Below are 25,878 nucleotides of genomic sequence, written 5' to 3' on the forward strand. Positions count from 1 at the left end.
CTGTATCCACCGTAGTAAATCCAATTTCTCAAATACAAGCTGTTGGAAATTGCACAAGTACATTTATATAGTCGAGAAATTTCGTCTTGAAAATCGGCCCGAAATCCCAACTATGATCAGAAAGCAAATTGTTTTTCGAACTTATCTCACAATTGCTTTCTTTCTTTAATTAAGGCCTTGGGCACACAGAAAGCGGTCTGTCGCGGCGGGCAGCAATCCAGCGGTCGTTGCGGCGGTCTGCGATATGGGGACGTCACACAGGACGCGATTCTTTTGTTAGAGCGGTCCAGTTTGGTAGCTTTCTTCTTATTGAGATTGAGCTCGGACGAAGAACAACTCCTTCTGGTATTAGCTTTGCAAAGCAAAGAGAGGAAAAGACGAAGTTGGGTGCTTGAAATTAATAAAAAGAGAGAACAATTAGGGGAATACCACCGCTTATGAATTGAACTGGAGTCACATGAAGATAGGTTCTTCTAGTATTTTCGTATGTCGCGAGAATGAAATAAAAAATGAGTAATAAATAAAGTGTCTTAACATTGGAATATTATTTCGTATTACCAGGTGGTAAGGTGGTCACGTTGAAATCTGTAACTTTGTACTACCAGATCGCTTGTCGTCGCGACAAAGACTAGCCCACGGTGGATATCAAAGACTAGATCGCGTTCTGTTTGACAGAGATGATGCAACATTGTGTAATACAACTAGACCGCCTGACCGCCTCGGTCGGAGATCGCTTCCCGCCGCGACAGACCGTTTTCTGTGTGGCCAAGGCCTAAGAGACCATCAGAAATATTTAAGTATTCATACTCTTTGTCATGTTTAACCTAGTTTTATCCACAAAAATATTAGGCAGTTCTAGTGAAGTCTAAGTTATTAGTAGTGAGTGACCTTTACAAATGGTCGATCGTGTGCAGACTAGTTAAAAGAAAACATCATTAGCCAGTAATAGATAAAACATAATTCTAAGAAAATTCCCTCAACTATTACAGTTTTTTGTATTTAGGAAAATATGTGGATTCCCTTTTGGATTATTTAGCCCATTATCTTAAAAACGCTTTTTTTCGGAAGGTGCGTGGGTTTATTAAAATATTACTATGGACAAGGAGGCAGAAGATCAAAATAGTCAAGATAAAATAGTTCAAAATCATTTCAAAAAACCAATATTAGCAATATTTTTTAAAGTCTTTATTTATTTTTATTTGGAACTTCAATATTTTGAAAAAGCTGCTCTATTATATCATGTCCATACTTTTTAGCATGGTTATCAGTAGGGAACGGATTCGTATGTATTTACATATTTTTTTCTAGGCAATTTACAGACGTTTTTCAACTAGAAGTATTCATACTGACACTCTTTAAGCCGTTTGAGCCTACTTTTATTTCACATATTTCCACATATTTGGATGTTATCGCATATTTATACATATTTGATTAAAATAAATAAATATTTCTACATATTTAATCAAAATATGTACATATTTTTCATTTTGGGCATATTTTCATAATGGGAGGTGGTTGACAGGAACTGTGAACCACAGACTGTGAATCACAGTGGTTAAAAAAAGTGTTTTTAAAAGCACCAAGTCGCATTAAAATGCTGAAAGATCTCTATCCAGACTTGTGCCTTCCACCAGAACCAATATTGACAAGATGGGGTACTTGGCTGAAAGCAGCTCAGTATTACTATGAAAACTACAATAAAATCAAGAATGTCCTTTCACATTTCGAAGACGAAGCAGTAGCGATAAATACAGCCAAGTCTTTATTCGAGAAACCTAATTTAAGGAACGACCTTGCATTCATTTCTGACAATTGCGTATTTCTTGCACAAGCCATTACCCAACTTGAGTCCCAAAATGTTCGACTGTCAGAAAACGTGTCCAACGTTAAAAAAAGTCATCGAAAAGGTGGAAGGAATACCTGGGAGTAAGGGAGATCTGATCAGATCAAAACTGGTAGAAGTACCGAGCAAGAACAAAGGGTGGGAGACCATCTGCCAGATTTCTGATATTATCAGTGGAACAGAAGTCACCTCAGAACATCGTGTACCCTTTACAACCAACGAGATAACTTCTTTCAGCAAGGCACCTACAACATCTGTAGATGTTGAACGATCTTTTAGTCGTTAAAAGTCCATCTTACGCCCAGATCGTCGTCACTTTACGTTCCAACCTTTGAAATTTCATGTGGTTGCAAACAATTTCGAAGAGTGAAGTTTTCAAAATTGAAAATTTAACACATCTTTTTATAAATAGTAAAAATGTTCTTTGTTGAATAAATCATTATAACTTGTAAAAACAAATTATTTTGTTCCTAATAAATTATTATAAATTGTAAAAATGTTCTTTTCTTGTTTAAATAATTATAACTTGCCCCCCCCCAAAAAAAATCCATTTTCATAAAAAAAAAGTCCATTTTACTTAAATATTCCAGAAAATATTTTAAGAAAATCACATATTTTCCACATAATTGACGAAAATAAATGCATATTTTAGTTAAATATTTGGCATTTTTAAATACATAAAAATCCGTTCCTTAGTGTTCCCAGTAGCTCTTAGCTTTCAATGCAAAGGTCTAACGGTGGTACAATGAGTGAACTTATCTATCCTCTGATGTGGTTACAATCAGGTGATTGCAGTGGTCTGTTGTCACTGTCCCCTCATGAAGTATCTTGATTATGTAGTACTATATTTAGTTCAAATTATTTGTGGCTACACTATAATTAATTGAGTTTGGATTCTAGACCATGTAATCATCTCTCTAATACATTACTTTTTGTTTATGTTCTTTACTTTGGCTATTACCCTTGATGAGACTGTGTAGCTGGGGTTGAATGTGTGGTTAGTGTTGTGACATGAAGTGATGAGGATCTGTTCCATTCCCTGTTATTCATGTCTATCGTTGTGTAGTTTTTTAATTAAGATAATTGGCTCCTGCTGCTTTTTTTTTCTATTTACTGGCGGCCTCCGGAAACTGTCATTTTATATTTAAAGTTAGGGATAATATTGTCTCAAGGATTAGTACTACTTAAAAACGAGACGAAGATAAACTTCTTTTTTTATTTCTGCGTACAAAATATTGTAAGAATATCAGCTCTATAACTCTTACCTGAGTAAGAGGAATTATGGCAATTGCATCAATCGTCCACTTAAATGCATGTTTTGAAGTCTCCTAGAGCAAAATTGTGTTTAAAACGTTTATGCGTTTATACGTTCAATATCTCAATTTTCTCGAAAACAGAAACGCAATTTTACAGGATAGACTTGAATTTTTCTTTAACTCAAATTCAAACTTTATTTGTATAAAGATACAATGTATCTGTTACAAAGGAGTTCCAAGTTCATGTTTACTTTATAAACTATGTAGACTACGAGATCTTAGTTTTAAAACTTTTTTTAAATAATTAAAAATGGCATACATATTTTTCTCTTCAAAATTATTAATTAATTTGCAAAGTCCTTCTTTAGGATTGTTATATTTATTTATATGGAGTGGGATTCTGAAACTTTCATAGACTGGGCTGCTGATAAACAGGTGAATTAATGTTTTCCGGCTCATTCTGATTACACATTAAACAATGATCTTTGGGTTTGATAGTATACATGGCATTATTGATTTTAAATTTAGTAACATAAGGGATACCCAGTCTTATTTCGGAAAGAATTCTTACAACTTGAAAAGAAATGAATTTATCTAAATATTGTTGACCAAAATTTTGTAATAAATATTGAGAGTTCCAAAATATATTAAACATGCTTTGATTTACTTTATTTAAATCAGTTAAATGCAAATATTCCCTGTACCTGTCTAAAATTATAGATATATTAGGTTTGTAATGCAAGCATTCTAATGAGCCCAAACCTTCTAAATTAATTTCTTTTAAGCATTCAACTACCTGAAAATACCAGTTAAATTTAATATTGCTTGAATAGAGTTTACTCATTACAATCAGTCTCTTTAAGCAGATTTTTACATAATTACCATCATTTCAACAAATAATTTTAGGCAACCATCTTAATGCGTGCTTCATTACTTCGTATTTCAAATGAGGTTGTTCTGTTTCAAGGCGTATTAAATGATTGGGAGTACACTTAGGCAAACATAATAAACGTTTAAAGAAACCTACTTGGACTTTTTCTAATTGATCTAGTTGCCTTAAACTCCAAACTGGCGCACAATAAAATAAACAATTCTTTACCAAGCTCCGGTACAGACAGATTTTTGATTGCCAACTTTTGGATTTACCGGAAGAAAGAATACCATTTTTCTTTTACTCTTACTAGCCACTATTCCAGACAAACTGAAAATCTTATACGATAGCAATACTCCTCTTATATACATAGGTTAAATTAATGTGTAATCAAGTATTAATGTTCTTTAGTTGATTTATCGGAAAATACATCTATTATTATTATAATGTTCAATAAGTTCGTAAAAACAAATAGAAATACAAGTTTGTAATACTTCAGAACTCTTCAGTAAATTTTCATAGACAAACAAATGACTTAGCTGTGGATAATGTAAGTCCAACTCTCAAGGGAACGTATTCACTTTCCTAGATATAAACTAGACACCCTTACTACCCATTACCACAATATTCAACGGCTTTCCAGTACCCTATTATACCTTGCAGTAGATTGTGACTGTAAAGGGAATGGCTATAAAAATCAATTCCACTGCGTTCTAAAAGATCTAGTGTGGCTCTCTAAAGTAAAATGTTGTAAGTGTGGTACGAGTTCTTAGATATAGGGTATAGCTTAGAGTAACTATAAAGTAAAAAATTAGTAACAGATAATTCTCCATCGAGAAGGCAAAGAACAGCTATGATTAAAACAATAGAATACTGTGGAGATAATACCTTGGAGTAACTATATAAGAATAGAAACAGATGTAGAAATAGAACAGCTGAGATTAAAACAACAGAAAAGGTTTCGGGCCCTCAAGAACGCTAGGGAAGATCCCCTAGTTTGATGAAAAATGTAGAGCAAAGTACTATAGAATGTCAACAGAAGAGAACAGAGTGAAAAGATTGTAATAAAAAAAGAATCCACCGGGAGAAAAGTGGATGAGAGAAAATAAAGACGAAAAGGTTTTGTTTCTAAAAGGATAATATTTGTTCCCGTAAAAGAAGAAGAAAAAGCCGGGAATTTATGAATTTCTTGACAAGGAGGACGTTATTCTTAACATAAAATTAAGCAAACTGAACTGAACGGTCATGTGGTCAGGATGGAAGTGAGTGACAAGCCAAGGAAGCTATGGGATAGTCAAATTGGCACCCTCCGTAAGTTGGAAGACTGAAAATGAGGTTGCTGGATGGTGTTTCCAACGATGCTCGGATGGCGAGCAACTCCAAAAGTTCGACAACATCGGAAGAGGCTCTTTAAGGAGGCTAGGAGCCACCAGGATTGTAGAACCACTAAGATAGACAGCATCTAAATTCGAAAAAATCACCTGGATTTTAAAAAGTCTTGAAAATTGAAAACTCGTAGGTATACAGGGTGACCAGAGTTATATGCTCCACCCACTTTTTTTTAAACGGCGGGAAATTTCGAAAAAATAAAAAACACGCATTTAATCATTTTTAGTCTAGTTTATTTTTAGTGATTGACCCATTTTGTTTAACCCCTGTATCTCGAGATACAGCATCCAACTTTGTTTTTTTAAATGGAACGTTATATTTTTTTTTGCGTATTTTTATAGTATTTGAGCTCCTAAAAAAACATTTTTGGAAATCGGTTAGGTTTTTCAAAAGTTATGGTAATTTAAAATATGAAAAACAAATTTCAGTTCATTGTCAAAATTACGTTATTTTTTTTTAAAGAAGCTGTTCAAACTGGGCACCATCAACGGATAGGCAAGCCAAAACTCTGGACTCCCACGCTCTGCTTGTAGCAGCACTTATGGTGGCGAAGTCAAGATCTAGGCAGGCTAGAGTTATTCGACGTTCAGGTTGTTTTTTTCTACAAACGTTTGGTGTGTAGTTTTAGGAAATCAACTAATCGGCCCATACTTCTACAAAGAGAACTTAACTGGTGCAAGGTATCTAACTTTTTTTGAGAGACATTTTGCCAGTTCTGCTTGAAGATGTTCCTCTACAACTTTGGCTAGATATGTATTTTCAACAAGATGGTTGCGCGGCACTTAATGCGAGATTTGTTCGAGGTTGCCTGGACAGAAATTTCCTTGAAAAGTGCTTAGGAACTCATTGTCCCATCCAATGGCCACCTCGATCTCTGGACTTAACCCCAATGGACTATTTTTTGTTGGGATATCTAAAAAATAAAGTGTACAGTAACCTTAATCCCGTGGATTCAGTCGATGATCTGAAACGTCGAATAACTCTAGCCTGCCTAGATCTTGACTTCGCCACCATAAGTGCTGCTACAAACAGAGCCTGGGAGTCCAGAGTTTTGGCTTGCCTATCCGTTGATGGTGCCCAGTTTGAACAGCTTCTTTAAAAAAAAATAACGTAATATTGACAGTAAACTGAAATTAGTTTTTCATATTTTAAATTACCATAACTTTTGAAAAACATGACCGGTTTCAAAATTTTTTTTTGTGTTTTTTTTAGGAGCTCAAATACTACAAAAATATGCAACAAAAAATATAACGTTCCATTTGAAAAACAAAAGTTGGATGCTATATCTCGAGATACAGGGGTTTAAAAAAATGGGTAAATCACTGAAAATAAACTAGACTAAAAATGATTAAATACGTGTTTTTTATTTTTTCGAAATTTCCCGACGTTAAAAAAAAAGTTGGTGGAGCATATAACTCTGGTCACTCTATATAAACTCCGAAAATAAGAACATCATTAAACAAAAAAGTTTGAAAATAAAAGTTTCTGATCTTCGCTATTATTATCTCATATTAATACCAGAAATTTATAGCAAATCGTTGGTAGTATTTTTGCAAAAATCTGAGAAAAGTGAAAACTGTATTTTGTAATGTGAACTCCCGAAAACGAGGAATTTCAGCTACATTTTATTTTTTAACCTTCTCTTTAACATCAATAACATATGTCACAGATCCTTTCATTTTACTGTAATGATGCCTGATTGAACTGATAACTTGGATTGACTGAGAGGTTCTGGGAAGTCTCTGTAGTAAGTGCATTATCATGAAAAAATATGTTCAAGTCTTTAAAAAAAAATGCAGCACCCCGGCTGGTAAGATAGTGTTATCTATAACAAGAAATCACCAGCCGATGGACTTAAGAATACTCCTGGCGCCATTGGCCTAAAAAGCTGATACCCTTTCAAAAGAAGAAAAAAACATATTTCTTTAAACTTTTTCTTGCAGAATTTAGGACAACCACTAAATAAAAACTTCAGTCAAGGTATGATAAAATCAATAATAGCTATTCCTTCCAATCAAAAGATTCCTGTTTCAGAATTGTTAAAATTGTGTTCAATGCAAAAATTATATATTCTGAGATTTAACAGACTTTAAATTAACCAAGTTAGCGTCTGATCCTTTGTGAGAATAATCTTCTGAGTGCATTGAATATTATTTTTTATTTTTTCTTCTTTAAATTGAATAAAATCTCCTTTCAGTCAAATTAATTTTTTTTCATATATACTTTTTTCATAAATTTTTCCCCAGAGTTTAAATCTTTTTCCATTAGATTAAATCTTCTGAAAAAAATTGCAATTCTTTTTTTTATCAATGGAATAAGATTTAAAAATAAGGTTTAACATGGTCAAATAAACGATTAACTTCATAATTAAATCTTGAAAAATTCAAGCTGTTGACTTCTTTCCAGCGATTTTAAAGAAATTTAACTATAATTTAATTCCTGTTTTTCCACCTAAATTGGCTTGAGTTTTAAGGAGATCTCTGTTACTTTCTGTGGATTTGTTTTAATTAATCAATTTTGTTATAATAATTACTTTCTTGAAGGTACAACAATTAGGAAAAGGAAGAAAGAATATTGCAATTTTCAGACTAAATTTCTCCTTTTTGGATTAATGAAACAGTCACCAAAAATAATTAACAATACTCTACAATTAGGAAGTGAGATAGTGATTGGTAGATTTAAGAAAGAGTGGTAGTTGAGAGATCCAATTAAATATGTGTGTGATATTGTTCGCGTTTGTAAATTCCTTAAATTCCCTTTAGCGAACTGCGTGGTACTTCTATTTTCAACAAATTGTCAATCACGATTTATTAATTGAATCGTCCCTTCCAATCGTTGGTTTTATTTTGAAAACGTCAGGCTATTTAGATTAGCTACCTATATAGAAATTTGATTCTTGTCAGCATGAATTCTTAAACATAATTCTTTCTCATGGTTGTGAGTTCCTTCTTGAATTAACCTTGTGATAGTTGAGCAACTAGCCAAAAAGATTATTATGAATTTGATTCTTTAGACCAGTGATTCTCAACCCTTTTTTTTTTGTCGCGGCACACTTTTAACAATTTCAAAATTTGGCGATACCTAACAATAAGATAAGTTTAGAAGTATTTTACTTATCCATAATACACTGTATAATAGTTTATGTTTATTTTCAATATAAAATAACTTTAACTTTACTTCAATTTAAACCTTACTCGTAACAAAAAACAAAAAAACAAAACGCGTTATAATTTTTATTGTATGTACGAGGGTCGTTTGAAAAGTCCGTGCAAAGTCAGAGAGATAGCACTACTGGCGCGTATCGAGGTTATGTTTAGTTAGTAGCATCTCTTGGAAGAACACACACCAAGTTTCAGACAGATCGGTCTATTTCTTTGTGTTTGGCATTCGTTTGAATCGAGGAAGTCGAGTGATTTTCAAAAAATGGACGAAAAAGAATTTCGTGTGTTGATTAAACACTACTTTATGAAAGGCAAAACGCCTCAGGAGGCTAAAGAGAAGCTTGATAAACATTATGGTGACTCTGCACCTTCGATTAGAACAGTTTATAAGTGGTTTCAAAATTTTCGGAGTGGCCATATGGGCACAAGTGACGCTGAACGTTCTGGACGCCCTGTTGAGGTTACTACTCCAGAAATCATTGATAAAATCCATGATATGGTGATGGATGACAGAAGAGTGAAGGTGCGTGAGATTGCTAGTGCTGTGGGCATCTCGAATGAACGGGTACATAATATTTTGCATCAACATTTGGACATGACAAAGCTATCCGCAAGATGGGTGCCGCGATTGCTCACGCTTGACCAAAAACGAAATCGTGTGAAGTGTTGCAAGGACGGTTTGCAGCTGTTCCAGAAGAATCCGCAGGACTTTAAGCATCGTTTCGTCACTGTGGATGAAACATGGATACATCACTTCACTCCTGAGACCAAAGAACAATCTAAACAATGGGTTACCAAGGGGGAATCTGCGCCAAAAAAGGCGAAGACCGTTCCTTCGGCCGGAAAGATTATGGCGATATTATTTCTAAAATTTGACGGCACACTTCAAAATTTTCGCAGAACGCAAAAGTGCCGCGACACAGTAGTTGAGAATCACTGCTTTAAACCAAACGATTCGGTTTCTAAAAAGATATATTTTAAATTTTAAATATTTTCTAAAAAAATTATTCTTCCTATCTAAAAATATACCACGTTACATTATTTATTTACAAAAGGGGACACAGCCCATGTACTTGGTCACTTTGAAGATGTTTTTAAAGTCTTGTCTTTACCCAATCAAAGGCAAATCTCATTTGCTCGCGAGAGGCAATGATACAAGAAAAAAATGTGACGTTTTGGTTCTTCTCTTTTTTGTAAATCTGAAAATTTTCTAATGGTAGGAGAAGACTTTAGATAACAGATTTTAAATCACAAAATAAATTACACAGCGTTACTGTTCTGTGTGAATAAGTGGGCTAATGAAGATGTTTATCAATTCTTAAAGATTTTCCCAGTTCTGAGGGAATTTAGAATGAGGTACTTTTGCAAAGGACAATATATTATAATAAGGAAATAAATAATTAGATAATAAATATTAATAAATAAATAAATTAGACTGATAAATTAGAATTGGACAGTAAATTAGAACAGTTAGTTTATTTCAATGGAATAGATTGATTCGTATTACATGAATTTATTTGCTTAACTGGTAATTATATATGTTAATGAAGATATTAATTGTTACATTTTTCGTTATATTTTATATTTTTTTCTCAAGTTTTAGTAACATTGTTTTAATTTTTCTTCTATTTATGTAGTATAAAAATTGTGAAGTGAAATCCTGCAGATAGACTGAGTACATTTATTATTTTTATTATTTATTTTTGTTCCCTAGATGAAAAATCCAATCGGAAATTCCTTCTGTCTTACGGTTTCCTAATTTTTTTTTTGGAAAGAAACCATTAGCTTTGTATCATAGCATTTTTTTGTATCATTAACCTGTTCATTATGAGCTTTGAAAGAGGACCAGCTAAGTTTTATTTTCATTTTGAATCCAACTACAACAAAAATCCTTTGTTTATATAAAATGTTTTTTTATCTTTATCATAAGTGAGGAGATGAATAGACTATAAATTATATTCTGACCCTTTCTCTCAAGGGAAATATAGCCCACTTGGCAAAGAAAGTGCTGCAGTAAATAATGCAATCTTCTCCTTTTATTTGCTTTCATCTTATATTCCTATTTGCAAAACAATTTATTTAAAAGTAAATGTTTATTCAGTTCTATCCTAACTAGCACTTAGTAATTATTATTGGCAATAGGTTTACTGCTTCACAATATGATATGATATATTTATTTTTATTTTTTAAATCTTATACAAGATCACAATAAGTTCGTGCCTAAACAAATCCATTGAAGCGATGAATTTATATAAGAAAATCGTTGGGACTGATTTAGTAACAATTACAATAAAAATAGAATCAATATTCTAGCTCAACTTCTAAAGTGGATCTAACAGAAAACCAGAAAAGGTGTACGCAATATGATAAAATTAACGACTCTGAATCCAGGCTTCAAAACATTAAATCCATTTACACAAGAACAAATCAGAAACGCAATAAATAAATTTAGCTAAGAGTAAGTGATTGATCATTTTTATAGATTTGAAAAGTGTCTTTAAGTTATGTGTAGGTTCACACATTTGTTGAATTCTGAAAGAATTTTAATAACTAACCACTCAAGTTTTTGTAAAGTTAAAGTCGAAAGGTTACTTGGTTTTTTTTTGCTTGCTTCAGTAGTAAAAATTTATTTAGATTTCTTTTTGTTGTAGCAGTTTAGTAGACTTGTTTTTGGCTAAGGAGAAGCTAAGTCATTTGTCTTGTGTAGAAATATCAATAATATTTGGAATGCTGATGTTGCATTTTTTTAGCCTTGATGGGCAAAGATTCAAACATTGTTAACATTGTTAAAATTCACGCAACATAGAAATGTACTACATTTCGAAAATTGGAATTATATTTTTACAATTATTTTACTGATTTATTTATAATTATTATTAATTGGATTTTTAAATCTAACAAAATAAATACCAACGTAACAGGTAAATATACAGAGGAGACACAAACATTCGCCCTGATCCTATGTTTTTGGTTCAGAAGACTTATTCTCATTGTATGGGGACTAAAAGGGTACACAGTCCAGTTAAAGAAGTAGTTAACTAGGAAGCTCAAAAATAGGACGAGAAGAGTTGGATGCCCTAATCTACGATTGGGCTAAATGAGAGTGCTTTTTTAGAAATGGTCCTAAAATAACTTTTACTTTTTCATTAGCTACAGGAATCCGAGAAAAATAGTTCAGTAAATGGACAACTTGAAACTATCACCAAAATATTGTTTCTCAAAGTCGTATTATAATGAATATCTCTAGATTTATGAAGAGTTACAGAGATAGTTTCGAGATGCATGGAGTCCATCTGAATTTTATTTTCAGTTATTATTGAAATCACATTTTTGAATTAACTTATTACATTTCTTCTTTTGGTAGTCACTCTCCAGTCCAAAGATGTACTGAGAATGCAACCTTAGTTTCTTCATATTAGCACTAATTAGTTGATTACAAAACATTGTTAATTTGTGGAAATGTCTTATTTTTTTCAGAATAAATCTATCCATGCCATCATAATTGTAACATTTGTGGAATTCGTAAAAATAGAGCAAGATGTGCCAAGTTATCGTTTTAGTGATTGGGCTTGGATGACTGATGAAGATTGAAAGCTAGAAGTCTAGGCTCTAGGAGGTAGAATTATATCCTTTAGAATGTGGAATTGAATTCTTTGAATTGAATTATGGAAAATTATAGAATTGTTTAGCTGTTCTTCATCTTTTAAACGATTGTAGTTTCCAATTCAACTGGTTTTAGAAGGGTCTTCTTGTCCCTTCATCCTCAAACTAGGAATGTTTCCGTCTCCTTGGTTAGAGATTAGATTGATTATTACTTCAAACGTTTTTAAGTTGCAGATTTTTTTTGCTGCCGTGAGTTTTACGATTTTCTTTGAAAATATACTTCCCTTGGCGTCCTGAAATTAACTTAGAGAATAAGTTTGATATGATGAGCTTGTTGTCACGTCTTCCTTTTATAAACATACTCAGATCAGTTGCAAGTTATACTACAGGTAGAGAATATTAGTCCCTTGGAACCATGACCTTCAACCAGTTTTATGTTTTCAGCTTGCATTTTATAAATAACTAAAAGCAGTGGTTTTGTTTACTAACTAAGGGTTATCAACGTGCTGACCGGCGCTTTGTTCACAGTTATGCAATTTACATGCAACAAACAAAACTACTCACGCCCAATCTACCTAATTTGGAATACATAAACACTTTCTGTGTTACAGGGCAAAATCAAATCATTGAAACTACAATATTTTGCACGAGCTATTTAGAAATTCTGTTGGGTTCATTAATGAGCTTAGGTTTGTGAAAATTGATGAATAAATCGTAGGTTATTGAAATGATTAATTCAACACACACTATTAGTCCTGCATTCTAGTGAAATTACATTACTACGTTCTGCAGCGTATCCTGAATTTAGACTAGCTGTACAATTAAATTCTTTACAAACTTTTTGTTCCAGAATTTTTAAAACTTTTAGTTTTTAACACATTGTAACATACTTTTTATGTATGACACTAGCATATTTTAATATGCCAACTAAAAAAACTGCACGTACGAGAAATAAATGTGAAACCAGTTACAAAGAAATAATGTTTTATTGAAGAAACACTTCACAGCTGGCTACTGCATTTACTTGGGTGAGATGTTAATAGTTTTCCGAAGTAATGGAGAAATTCATTAAGATGTCCAGTAGCTACGCGTGTTAATGAAGAAGAAAAGATAGATGTAGAGGGGCATACTGAAGAAAACCAAACAGTTAAATTAATAGATTGAAGGTTAGAGCTGATTAATACAAGGAAGTAATGTGCAAGGTATACCGTGTCTGTAGCAGTGGAAGAAAACTCTTGGCTAGGTGAGCCATCATTCTAAAGATGGAAGGTTACAGGCTTCTTATTTACCATCCTCAAAGTAGGAATGTTTCCGCCTCCTTGGTTAGAGATTGGATTGATTGTTGGTACCCCTTCTGTACTTCACATATTGTTACTACTCGCTCAGATTTCCTTCGTTCAGATCAGAACAGGCGACCTCACTCTAAAGTCTGATTACTGCATGTTGAAAAGTACTTGAGAAAACATATTAAAAATTACCATAAGTAAGGGTGCATGAACGCACTAAACAAAAAATAAAAAATAAGAGAAACAATGGTGACACCCAAGAAGTCTGGTTGATTTGACCTTAAACGTTTTTAAGAGTAGCTTCTGAAAGGATGAAACTTGTCTAGAAGATGGTGCATAGATTATAGATTGACCATTCTTAAACTTGTAAATAATAATCATGGAGGCTGCTAAGACAGTGACCGAACAGAAGGCCTGATGAAGAAGTAAGCACCTTTTGAAGGTAATTAATGAAAACTAATGGAAGTGACAAAAGATTCTTTACAAAGAATCGTTCAATGAAAGTTTGAAATAAAATTTGCGAGCAAAAGAAGTAAAAAACGATGTTCAGATGAAACAATAATTTAAATTTACAACAGATAGAACAATTTTATACCTAAATAAAAAATATATACTAAAATATGTAACAGTTACCTTGCCACCGATTTATTTGAAAATAAGTTTAGTAATAATAGTCAATTTCACCCAAATTTTTAAAAATATATGTGTATGTATTTACATATATACAAAAGTAATATATGTGTAGAAATGTAGTAACACAATTTTGAAACATAAATTGAAATTCATACATCACAAAACAGTATTATACTCGTATCTTCCAGTCTCTTCTGATTGATGATTGAAAGATTTCAGTAACAAGACTGTTAAATTTGAAATACTACTAAGTGAAGCATCAACCACTTATGTCGATTTGCATAATTACATCTGAGATTCGAGAAAACATTTTTCGAGTTCGCAATGCATTTAGGGTGAAGGGACCAGTAATTGACTGGGCACCAGTAATTGACATACCAGAAATAAACTGGTATTATAAGGGATATGAGCCGTTTTTAGTGGTGATTCTTTCAATTTCGTTATTGAGAAGCCTTTGGGCAGCAGTTCCAGAAAAATATTAATTATTGGAAGGTTCCTTGGTATCAGTGGAAGGTTATTTGTGTTAAAAGTTCAAAATCAAGGAAAAAACAAGCCGTTGCTAAGGAGGATTGATAAGAAAATAATTTTCCTTTTTTCTTATTTTTCGTTTATTTGTTCATATATTTGTGTGGTTATCAATGTTCTGTTATAATTAGTATTACTTGTAGATTTCATTTATGTAGTTTTTTTTTTAATTATAAGAAGCATTGAGGATTAAAATGGGGCTGTCAATCACTGGTCCTTGAAACGGCAATCTGCCCAGTAATTGACATGTATGTCAATTACTAGTCCTACAGCTTTTTTGTTTGAGACCAGTGATTGACTTCCTGGGAAAATGATAAGATAGGTTGGTAAATTTTATTATAATTAAAAATTCAATACATTGTAAAATAAAATCATTGATAAAAATCGGCAACATAAAATAAATAGTAAAACTTCCAACAAAATATGTTTAAATTAATGAATTAGCAAATGTACGCCTTATTTCAAGAGGGCATGCAGAATGATTATTCTGTAGAGAACAACAATGTATGAACAACAAACTGGAATAGTCGTGATCGCCGAACAGCTTCCGAGGCCTACGTGACTAATAAAAACGACGCCCACGTAACGGAGTTGGAAAATCTCTCATTCTCCCTCAGTTTTGGGTCCTAGCCACATGACAAAGAAGAAAGGGAGGAAATGGCTAAACCGTAGAATTCCATCAAAGAAAACGGCCAGAGGAAAAATGAAGCTCCCTCAAGAGAAGTACCAGGTGCAAAATCAAACATACGTGGAGAGTTGGTGACTTTGTGATGTTTGTGATGTTACCGGTAGTACAGTTGTGTAAGGGTTGATCGTCAAAAGCTGCATAAAAAAGGGTAAGGTTGAAAAAATATTAGATTATTTAGGTTTGCCTATTTAAAAACTGATTGTAATTAATTATGAATAAGACCGATTTTTGTTATAAATCCAATTGAAAAAGTGATTTAGGTGATTTATTTAGATTTAAAAGTGATTTTGAATGCATACCTTATGTCGTTTCATGAATATATTTGTATGTCAATTACTGGTCCCACTCCATGTCAAACACTGGTTCCACCGAAAATTCGGTATGTCAATTACTGGGTCATTGACATACTTACAAAAAAAATCATTTTTGGTTGACATAAAGATCGAATTTACTGCTTTTAAAATATTAATAAAATAAAATACATCCTACTGGAGCGGTACAATTTTATAACCTACACCTGGAGCCAAAATAACGGAAGTTATTCTATCTTAAACTCGAATTTTTTCTTAAGCAGTCAATTACTGGTCCCTTCACCCTACGATTGTTTAATAATTTTATAAAATCTTAAAACTATCTTAAAACACCGCTTATCCTTTATTCTAGACCGAGTCCCCGCATGCGTTTTTAAATTGGTACATTAATACATTGTATTTTCCCACTTCCTTCTAGTGTTCTTCACAGAGGTGGAGACTACCAGTTGTTCACCAAAACTCATTATTATATGTTACACTAGCGCTGAGGGCGAAATTTCGATAAATTTAGTCTGGGTTAAATTAATGTTAGTAGTACGTAGAACTGCATTGAATGCTTTGCTTTCAAGAAAAACACGTCACTGATAGGTTATTGATCATGAGAAGAGTAATGTAGATATCGTACTGTTAAATTGTTGAGCATACCGTTGTTAAGTCATCATGTAAACCGTTAAAATTTGACAAAGTGTCTCACAAAATCTAGCTGTCAAAAATATATAAAATAATAATTTATTTCTTAAAAGGTCACATTTCTCCATAAAACAAAGTAAGTTTGTAGATGAAAAAAAAATTGCAAGTCATTTTAAATGAAACTAGTTAAAGTCAGCTTTTAAAGAAAATTAGAGCCAATAACGTGAAATGTTAAAGTCCTTAAATGAAAATATAATAACAAAAATAATAAAGACTCTGAAACTAATGGACAAAGAAACACGTCTTGAAATTAGACAAAAAAACAATATGAAAAAAACCGGAAACTAATCAGAGTAAATGTAAGTTTCTAAAATGTCCAAAAATAATTATCTTATAAAACAAATGTTGTCTAAACTAAATTATCTTAAAGGAGAACCGAAATATTCTAAAACACCATTTCCATTGCACATGCTGAGTAAATGATTGATGAGATGTCAAAATATGTTGGTTTAAAGTAATATAGCATTACATTACTTTTGCGTAAATAGTGACAGAAAGACTAGCAGCCACTTGGATTTCTTGAGCACTTATCAAAATGTGATTTTAGTCTGGACTCACAACCGAAAATCGTCTGTTTTATTCCCATCGAGCTTGTGATGTCTACATAGATAGATAATATACCTACTGTATTTGGTGTAAATCTACACATCACAGGGGTTCTGTACTATTATTTGTATAGTTCATCTAATTAGAAATTTGCAGCTAATATTAAAGTAAAACAGAAAACTGCAATTAAATGAAGAATGAAATCATAATTAGAAAATCACTAATTAATAAAAATCTTAATAATAATAAAAAGAAAGTACAAAAATAAATATCGTCTATGTATTTAGATAAATTGTAAGTAATAAATTCTTTAAATTTATAAATTTTTTAAAAGTTTTTAAACCTTTTTACTTTCCGCAAATTAGGAGATTATCTTTAAACTTTCTAATTTATGAAGGCAGAATGATCTTAGTTTTAAAAGTTCCGCATTGAGCGAATAAAATTTTATTTTAGTGACTATTTTTTGGAATAATTATAAGTTCAATTAAATTAGTTTTATCGGCAATAGGTCCTGATTGATATTGTTTTCTAATTAGTTTGTAAACAAGGCATTTAAGTTTCATACGTTTTAAAATTACAGTAAAAGCTCTTTATTCGCGGGGTATATGTTCCATAAATATGCCGCGAATACAGAAACCGTGAATACGGAATGGTAATTTATATGGGATTATAGGGGATACGTTCCTAGCTGACAAAATAAAAAAAAAAACAAATATAAAAAAATCAATTTAATTGAAGTTTTTGAACATTTTGATTAATTATCTTAAGGCTTAGGCAATGGTTTGAAGTATTTTGTAATTTTCTCTTGCTTGGCAGTTTTTAAAAGCTTTTGTTTGCAGTCAAAGTTTGAACTTGCCACTACAACTACCATCAGGTTCTTTAAAATGAGCGTAAAGATACTTTGCCTTCTCCCGGACCATTGGACCACTCAGGGGCACCCTTTTTTTGGATGCGGTCTTCGATCCTTAATGACAACGCCACTTCCATTTTTTCTATTGCTGGATCACGAACAATTGCTTTCATTCTGTGCGTTTACATTCTCAAAAACACCGATCGCGGCGAAGGCGGCTTATGTCAAAGTCCTCGGCGATATCATTTAACAACATACTTTAGGCAAAGTTGTAATAAGATCTATTTTACTTTTTTTTATTAGTCCATTTGACGGCATTTACAAAGGATATTGGTTGGATATCTGTTGGAATCCTTTTATTATCATAGTGTACTTCCGCGAATATAGGAATTGGGTCGCATTTTTTTAATCCGCGAATAGTGAAAACGCGAATGAAGGAAGCGCGAATAAGGAGCTTTTACTGTACATAATTAGAAATAGTGTATCAATAAAGTGATAGGTCCTGTACCTTTATACCAAACTACAGTACAACCTCGATTAACCGGGCTGACCTCCGGCTATACCCACCCCGGAAAACTGAAATCCCGGTTAAACCGAATACACAGTATTATATAGTAATACATTACTGCTTCGTCCCAGAGATCAACTCCTATCTTAGACGGCTCTTCCTTTTCTTTATTTTTATTTTTTTGAATTTTTTTCTCTTTTCTTTCTTTTTTAAAAAAAATTCATTTTTTTGCCGTTCAACTTTTTGAAAAATACTTTTCAAGTGTTGTTTGCTTTTTTCTTTTATCAAACGACCACTCTCTGTTGAGCGTACGCAATTTAAAAAGCACAACTTTGTCACAAATTAACTTTTGTTTCGGCGCCGATCCAGGTGTTCTTATGATGACTCAACATGATCCCGGTTAATCCGAATCCCGGTTAACCGAGGGCCGGTTAATCGAGATTGTACTGTATTCTAGTTTTGTTATTAGCGAATTTTAATTGGCTCACTACCCTAATTTTATCTATCGCACTATTAAACAGTATTCTTCGCCACCCGGTAACGCTTAAGACTAAAAAAAAAAAAAATTATCAAGGGAATACAAGACTCAAAAATGAGTCAAAATGATAATTGTTACAATCATAGAATCCTTTATAATATGCAGATTTCATAAAGGCCTAATTTAGATTAAAGAGGGACGGCAATAACCAGTCTGAAGATAGCGAGAGAATAAGAGAGTAATTTAGTAAAATAATTTAATGGAATGTAGAAAAAGTAATAATTGAAAAGAAGATATTTGTTTTTGAGGGATAAAAAAAAAAGAAAAGAAAAACAATGCCCACTTTTTTACCAGAAGGCTGAACAAACACACCATACAAATGTCCTTATTAAGAAGCCTTAAGAGGTTTGCTTTTGTAAAGGTCAGGGGTAAATACGATACATCGTTGGATGTGCTACAGGCACGCTATGTCTGCCAATGAATGGTAAGTTATGTGTTACAATAACTTATTCTCGTTACGAAATTTCCTATTTGCTTTTTGTCTAATAATTATACTGCGCGGATAGAATTCTTTGGCAAACAACTTCAATAAATAAGCTTAACTGCTAAATAACAACTTCTTTTTTTCAAATTGAACTTCTTTGCTTCGACATTTCTTCAGAGCAATTTTTATTGTGCCCTTTATAATTGGAAATCTGTAAGGCATCAACAAAAAACAAAATAGTATGAAAACACACCTACATGTCTTTTTAGCTAGCACCACAATTTACTAAATTCATTACTAAACATGTTCGCTGTTATAAAAACGTCACAGTTACCACAAAAAATCCTATGAGAATTCTCGCCAAGTTAAGTGTAGAAAAGAAGTAAAGGAAGTCAACCGTCTAATGGTGATCCTATTCAGTTTCAAGTATTTCGCAAGTCTTTCCTCTAAATTTTAATCTCTTTGATTCAAGAAGGTTGATGGCGTGTTATCTTTTTTTGAGGAACACATTGTTGGCCTGATTTGGGTCAAAATCTGGAAACTCATTCGCCTATTTAAGGGTTAAAAAGTTGGTTGGCCATAATGAAATAATAATTGACTATAAACTGCTAGAATTTCAGTGATGTTATTAAGCTTGCATAAATTGCTCTTCAAGTTTTCACGTTATACAAGGAGTGTTGGTCAAGTGTTAATCTTTGGCTAAATGTGCCAAGTAAAGTTGGGTCACCAAGTTAACTATGATGAATTTTGTACTATCCAACTAAAGTAGCTTAGTCTTCAACTTTTGTTTAATTTTACACAACTTTCCTCCTTTACACCTTCAAAGTTCATTGCTTTCGGTTGAAACTCATCAGATAAATTGAATTTGCTGAGTACAGAGGTTTTACACGGAATTTTATCCAAGACCTTTATTATAATATAAAACATCCAGAGTCATGCAGTTATCCTGAAATAGCACATTAAAAGGAAGAATACTCCTTCCTGTTTCCCAGGTAACTCCTAACCTAATGGTCCTGGAAAAGTTCCTCAATTAAAAAGTTGTAGAACAACACTGGGACAATCAGGATGAAACTTTTAAAGAAAAGTTTCCTTAAAGTAGTGTTGCCTTTAAGAAAAATCCCAAAAATAATAGATAATTCATATTTTAGATGGTTTTTGATCGCAAGTTTGCAGTCAGGCCTCCCACTGGACACTTATTTTTCCATTATTTTGTAAAGGTGAATTGGAATTCATGCGTGAATTGGATTTTACAAACAAGGTACTCTGGATTTGAAGTTACGATTGCTAAATAAGAGGAAAAATAAGAAATTCCGTTTACTTTGACTGGAAAGATTGAGATTTCTACTTCATTTTATTAATAAATAATCCAGTTGTGGATTGTACACATAGGCTAGCCAGAAATATTAGGGTTTTTGCTTAACTGTACCAATAATTAAGCCAGAGGCAGAATGAATCCATAGGGAAGTCAAATTTCAAATTACGTCTGAAAAATTAATGGAAAAATAAGAAATTCTCTTTTAGTTTTGAACAATAGTAAGAGTAAGATTACGAAAGAATGAAGATAGAAATCACAATCAATGTAGACGAGAATTACCTATTTTTCCATTAATTTTGCAATCGTAACTACATATTCGGCCTTCCCTTTGTGTACGACATGTTTGGCTTATTTATTCACACAATAAAGTAGAAATCTCAATCCTTCCAGACAAACAGAATGAGAAGTCCTTATTTTGTCATTAATTTTGTAATCTTAATTGCAAATTCGGTTATCTCTGTGTGTGTATAATCCATTTGTTTTAGTTACTAAGTCACTGTAGCAAAAATCACACTCTCTTGTTCTTAACTGGAGGAGAATTACTCATTTAACCATTAATTTTGCAATGGTAATTTCGAATTTAGGCTACTCTGTGTGTTTACAATCCTCCTTTGTCCTAGTAATGAAATGTATAAAGCAGGAATCTAAATCATTGCAGTAAAACTAGATGAGAACTCATTATTTTCCAATCGTAACTTCAAATTCGGGCTAGATTGTGTGCACAATTCATGAGTGGCTTATTTATTAAAACAGTAAAGAGAAATCTCAATCTTTCCAATTAAACTAGCCAAAATTCCCCATTTTTCCATTCATTTTGCAATCATAACTTCAAATTAGGGCTCCTCTGTGTGTACAATGTACCATTGGCTTAATTGTTAACTCACTGAAGTAGAAATCTCAATGCTTCCAGTAAGACTAATCGGGTTTCGAAGTTACGATTAGAAACTAAAAGGCAAAATAAGAACTTTTCGTCTATTTAGTCGGAACGTTAGAAATTTCTGCTTCATTGTTTATTAGATAAGTCAGAGGTAGAATGTACAAACAAGATAGCCTTAATTTTGGGTAACGATTGCAAATTTAATGGCAAATAAGGAATTCTCATCTAGTTTGATCAGAAATATTGGGATATCTGTTTCAGTGTATTAATAATCAAAACAGAGGTGGAATGTATACACTGGGTAGTCTAAATTTGAATTTACGCCTAAAAAATTAATAGAAAATAAGAAACTCTCTTCTACTTCTGAACAATAGTAAGAGAAAGATTGCGAAAGAATGAAGAAAGAAATCATTATCATTCCAATCGAAGTAGATGAGGATGACCTATTTTTCTATTAATTCTGCAATCGTAACTTCAAATTTAGGATACTCTGTTTGCAGAAATCTCAATCTTTCCAGTAAAACTAGTCCAGAATTACTGGTTATTCTATTAATTTTGCAATGGTAATCTCAAATTCGGGCTATCCTGTGTGTACAATCTTCTTTTGATATAGTTTTTAATACATTGAATCAGAAATCTCAGAATTTCCAGTGAAACTAGTCCAGAATTACTGGTTATTCTATTAATTTTGCAAGGGTAATCTCAAATTCTGGGCTACCCTTTGCGTACATTTCACTTCTAGCTTAATAATAAAATGTACTTATAAAGCAGAAAATCAATCTTTGCAGTAAAACTAGACGAGAATTTCTTATTTCATAAGTTTTGCAATCGTGACTTCAAATTCGGTCTACCATTGGCTTAATAATTAATAAACTGAAGCAGAAATCAAATACTTTTATTCAAAACTAGACAAGAATTACTTATTTTTCCATTATTTTGTATTTGCGATTCGAAATTCAGGCATGAATTGGATGTACAAACTGGATACTCCTAAATTTGAAGTTACGGTTGCAAAATAAAGGGTGTAATATCGACTTATCGTGTAGTTAGACGGGATATGTTGGTATTTCTGCTTCAGTGTATTAATCATTGGTGACCGCTATAGGGCCAGATATCCAACTTATGCATCAATTTAAAAAGGAAAATTTTTCTTAGAATTGAATTCTACGTCAGTTTATCAAAAGAACCTTTACATTGAGATGAAGTCCAATTAAAATGGGGAATCACTCTAAAGCAGCATCCTTTCATACTATGTAAAAATACTCTCTCTAGCTTCTTTGAAATTGAAAGCTACTGCATAGGGATCTTTCTGGATGCAGCGCAAGCCTTTGAAAAGGTGTGGCATCTGGGACTCCCATTAATTCCTTCCCAGGTCTTACCAACTCACCCTTAAATCCTATCTCGCCGAGCGCTACTTCAAAGTGAAACGTGGCGTTAAAATCTCAGTCCCGGCTCCCGGAACACAAGGTAGCATCCTAGGTCCCATTTTATATTCTATTTATATAGCATTATAAATAGAATATAAGATACCCATCCACGAACAAGGAATCATCACTTGCTAACTAACTCTCCTGTAGTAGCCCTGCCTCTAACAAGTACTCTCTCAAAATATTCAGAACATCTAGATGTGATAACTGAATTTTGTACTTGCTGACTTTTAAGTGTAATCACATACAAATTTCATTTACACTGAGGCAAAAAAGAAAGCCTGCCCTACTGACAACCAACAAAAACAATTAACTTGGAATGTACATTTAAGTCAAGAACTAATCACGAAAGATGTACTCAACTAAGAAGACTTTTTGAACAGAACTCCATAGTGAACATAAATAAAAAGTGGACCATCTACAAAAAAAAAAGTCTTAAGTTCTACAGAGAGGAACTTTGGGGACTCGCCGTCTAATGTCTGTAGAGTACAGCTTTTCCAATCCAAAGTTTTAAAAAGGAATCGTCAAAGCTCCTTTCTAAATTTTCAATGGCTTCCTCCAATAAGACCTTTTATATTAAAACTATTTAGCCTATGCTCTGCCTTACTGATCTATCCAGTCACTGGATCTATCCTATCTTAGACTCAAGCTTCTCCTTTCCACTTCCACCTCACCGCATAAGACGGCGAAAGAAACGTGATCTCCTCCAAATCCTACTTCTGGAAAGTTCCAGCAATGATTGATTTCTTTCATCATGTTCTCAGCACGTTTGGCAATTAGGTCACATTGTATACAGGGTGTCCCAAGCTATATGGATAACGACTTTTTCTCGGAAACTAAGATAGCTAGAAAAAAACTAAAAAATACGTGTTCCCTTAGTTTTTTGTTAGGAATCCAAATTTACTTCGTAAATTTTTTTCGGTGCTTCCAGAAGCGAGGTACAGGCACCAACTTCATTTTTTCAAATAGGAAGGTGCGGTTTTTATTTCAGAAATAGATTCCTCTATTTTTTTAAAGAAAAATTTACTGGAACGGTTTTTTTCTGTGAGCGATATTTTAGAAGTTATGAATGAAAACATGATTCTTATAAGAAATGTCAAAATGATAATATTATAACGGTTTTTTGATTGAATAAGAAGAAAAGTACTATTTTATCATAAATTTTACTCCTCATTAATATTGCAGATCATGCTCGAAATGGCCTCCACAATTAGAGATGCATAGACATGCACTTTCCTGCCAATTGCCCCTTACTGCCAAAGAAGTACATTCGGCTTTAACCGAGTTACAGGCATCTATTATTCTCTGCTTTAGTTCATCTACAGATGCAATCCCTGCTTGATTCTGATACCTAGATTTAGAAATGCTTTTAGATAAGCAGAAATAAGGAAAGAAAGAAAAAAGTTATGAATAATCACCTTGTTTTTCAGGTATCCCCAAAGGAAATAGTTCGTAGGTGTCAAATCCGGTGAACGAGATGGCCACTGAATCGTCCCCCATGTCGATATAATACCATGAGGCATGTAAAGAGATATCTCGATAGGCAATTTGATGGGCATGTTATATCGACACGGGGGCTATTCAGTAGCCACCTCTCTAAACTATTTAAAACTTTTTAGCCTATGCTCTGCCTTACTGATCTATCCAGTCACTGGATCTATCCTATCTTAGACTCAAGCTTCTCCTTTCCACTTCCACCTCACAGCATAAGACGGCGAAAGAAACGTGATCTCCTCCAAACCCTACTTCTGGAAAGTTCCAGCAATGATTGATAACTTTTTTCTTTCTTTTCTTATTTCTGCTTACCTAAAAGCATTTCTAAATCTAGGTGTATCAGAATCAAGCCGGGATTGCATCTGTAGATGAACTAAAGCAGAGAATAATAGATGCCTGTAAGTCGGTTAAAGCTGAATCTATTTCTTTGGCAGTAAGGGGCAGGAAAGTGCATGTCTATGCATCTCTAATGGTGGAGGCCATTTCGAGCATGATCTGTAATATTAATGAGGAGTAAAATTTATGATAAAATAGTACTTTTCTTCTTATTCAATCAAAAAACCGTTATAATATTATCATTTTGACATTTCTTATAAGAATCATGTTTTCATTCATAACTTCTAAAATATCGCTCACAGAAAAAAACCTTTCGAGTAAAAGTTTCTTTAAAAAAATAGAGGAATCAATTTCTGAAATAAAAACCCCACCTCCCCATTTGAAAAAATGAAGTTGGTGCCTGTATCTCGCTTCTGGAAGCACCGAAAAAAATTTACAAAGTAAATTTGGATTTCTAACAAAAAACTAAGGGAACACGTATTTTTTAGTTTTTTTCTAGCTATCTTAGTTTCCGAGAAAAAGTCGTTATCCATATAGCTTGGGACACCCTGTATTATTTTTAATTGCAATATGTAGATATTTATTTGTAAGAAATGCAATAAAGTTTTGGGTTCAGAAATTGTTGAAATTAATGTAGGTTGTGTTAATATTACTCGTACATTTTCATTTGGCATGTGGCTCAGTATTAGAGATAAACTGAATTGGATGGTAAACTCGTAAAGTCCCTAAATTATATTAATAATAATAGGAAAGAATTTTAGCGATTAACTCTTGTTAATCAACTTTTTTAATTACTTCATTTCCAACATAGTATACCGAGGCATTTTTAATAATTTCTCAATAAATTTAGAGTTCATTATTATACTCATTATTTTTTACATTATTCATAACAATTTAAAGTGGGTTTAATTAAAGTAACCCATTTTTCATTACATTTAATAATGTGGTAATCGATTCATCCCATTCTTGAAATACCATAACGTAGCGGTTTGAACGCTTCTTAAAATAATAAAGTAATTTCCGATCATTCAAAAAATATATTTAATTGCAAATGCTTTTCAAATAGTGGACATATATTTCTTATTAAGTTGTTACTTTTTCTTACTCGGTAAGCAACTTATTGTGATCTTTCCAAACTTTAGAGTCTCCTCAACCCCGAAAAAGTGATTTTTTTGGATGTGGTCAGAATGTGTAAAGTTGAATCCACTGCCAAATTCAAAAAGTCTGTGACTTCATTGAATAATATTTTAAAGTTTGACTATTCTCACAACAAAACAGTATCAACAGAATTCATTAGCCTCTGTTTA

The 25,878-nt window shown here is 32.7% G+C and overlaps 1 protein-coding gene and 1 long non-coding RNA gene across 8 annotated transcripts in view; one reads left to right on the plus strand and one right to left on the minus strand.

Annotated features, from left to right (window-relative positions):
• Window positions 1-25,878, plus strand: part of LOC141455570 (dual specificity calcium/calmodulin-dependent 3',5'-cyclic nucleotide phosphodiesterase 1-like) — a 385,265-nt gene that overhangs the window by 149,647 nt on the left and 209,740 nt on the right. The gene's annotated exons all lie outside the window — the stretch shown is intronic.
• LOC141455574 (uncharacterized) overlaps window positions 1-25,878 on the minus strand; it is a 65,515-nt gene that overhangs the window by 3,384 nt on the left and 36,253 nt on the right. Inside the window, exon 3 of one of the 2 annotated variants that reach the window (XR_012459349.1) lies at window positions 10,033-10,397. The exons of the other annotated variant lie outside the window; for it this stretch is intronic. This is a non-coding gene — a long non-coding RNA (uncharacterized lncRNA). Of the gene's footprint in view, window positions 1-10,032; window positions 10,398-25,878 lie in introns of those variants that run through there. 2 annotated transcript variants of the gene reach the window in all.

Source organism: Rhodnius prolixus, unplaced genomic scaffold (genome assembly GCF_049639745.1).
Source record: "Rhodnius prolixus isolate KJV_2025 unplaced genomic scaffold, Rpr scaffold_4, whole genome shotgun sequence".
Taxonomy (NCBI): Eukaryota; Metazoa; Arthropoda; class Insecta; order Hemiptera; family Reduviidae; genus Rhodnius; species Rhodnius prolixus.